We start from the raw sequence: 2,014 nt of genomic DNA, 5'->3' as shown, positions 1-2,014 counted from the left end.
TCAGGTTTATCTTTTTAATTTTCCAACTCTCAATCCCTTTAATCTAGCGAAATATAATAGCAAACTTTGTAATGTAGAGTACATTACAATAATTTTACAAGTTAAAAAGATAAATTGTCAAAATTAAAAATTTAAAGAGCAAGCTATTAAAACTTTAAAACTTCAAGGGGTAGAAGTGCCCAAAACTCCTTCAACAGTTATAAATAAAGTCTTATAACAAGCTCTTTGAACTCTATATTATCATCTATCATCTATATTTATTTGTGTTTAAAAATGAGAATTAGTAGCATTAGAGGCATAATTTTAACCTCATAATGGTTAATGAAAATCGATTCTCAAATGATAGGTGAGAGAATTTTGATAGGTTATCCTTCACCATCATGCCACCACCATCAATGGTTATTATCTATCATCAATACATATAACATTGATTCAATTTTTTTTTCTTTTGAAAGGGAAAACTTGTATTAAACGGAAACGGATAAATAAACGGCACAATACAAGGTTAATGACTCAAAAGAGAAACAAACGTACACCTGAGGCCTAAGAACGAGAAATTACATCGGCACACTAAGAGGACTCTATTTGAAAAAACCTTTCCCATCAAAATAAGTTTCCAAGTGTTGGAGAGACAAAATACCAACCCCCACTCAAAGGGGACATTAGCATCACGACACGAACGATATTCTAACTTGACCAAACAATCCACACCGTCAGAGAAACACTCAACCGGGTGGGAGACATAACCAACACCAGACGGTGGGGGAAATCACCTCTGTTATTACAAAAAACAAAACAAAACAAAAGGTGGCGAGAACAACATCGCCACACCTTTATTACATTCTAAAACACAAAACAAAGCAAAATGAAAACCCGAAGCATCATAACAAAAGCCTCCAACAATGACGGAGTCGGCGAGAGGACCACAAGGGAAGGAAGAATACTTCGAGAGTTAAGCGGCAAAGCCGTCGGAAAGATACCATCAAATGGCAACGAATGATTCACCTTCGCCACCGTCGCCAACCTCCGGAGACGACACCACCCCTTCCAAAGGAAGCCCCACTGCCAGGATCGAACCTTCAAAAGGACCCAGCCACCCAACGTTGACGGTGCCAGAAAATGCCTCTCAAATGTTCTGTTTTCATTTTCCAAACGAAGCCTGATCTGCCATATTCAATCCACCCCACGACACACTGCTACCACCATTGAAAAGCCCTCGACAAGATGAGCTCGGGGACCCATTTTCATGGCCGGGAGCCTAGTGACGCGCCCGGAGGTGGTGCCGAAACTCCAGCCAACACTCAAGCTTCTTTTTTCTCTCTCTCTCGTTTCTCCCTGTCAAAACAGCTAGGGTTTCATGAAAAATCCAACATTGATTCAATTTTGAGTCCCTAAATTAAAGAATATGTTCTATTTTAGTCTCTGACTTTTAAAACTTTTCATAACGAATTGTTAATTTATGAAATTGTCCCAAACTAATCCTTGCATCTGTATAACCATTAAAATCTAGATGAAAAAAGACATGAGATCTATGGTTCATTAGAGGTTAATTTTGTAATTTGAAATGTTAGAGTATAACTATTAAGAAGAGAATTGAATCATTTTTCATTGAGATTTTAATAGCTGCATAAAAAAATAATGAAAAAAAACCTAATCTGGTATAACTTTAGTTCGGAGACTCATTCGAAAACGTTTTAAAAGTTAAGGTTCTTTTGGTTCACGCATTTAAGTTAATGATTTTGATTTATTGGCAGAAATTTTGTGAGATAATAAATTTTTGAGTTCAAATTCTTTTTAAAATAAAAAATATTATAGTAGAATTCAGATCGTGCGTTCAAATATAAGAACCAAACAGAGTCTTTTAATCATTTCATTTACAGTTGAACGTGACTTTGACTAATGTTGACTATATCAATAGAGTCTAACTTTGTCATACTTAGGGCTGTTCATAAACCCGAACAACCCACAAACTCAACCCACCCCGCCCCAACCCAAGCCGAAAAAAGCAACCCGC

The sequence above is a fragment of the Morus notabilis genome, unplaced genomic scaffold (genome assembly GCF_000414095.1).
Source record: "Morus notabilis unplaced genomic scaffold, ASM41409v2 Scaffold3075, whole genome shotgun sequence".
Lineage (NCBI taxonomy): Eukaryota > Viridiplantae > Streptophyta > Magnoliopsida > Rosales > Moraceae > Morus > Morus notabilis.
The sequence above is the reverse complement of the archived record's forward strand: the minus strand, read 5'-3'. Positions refer to the sequence as shown.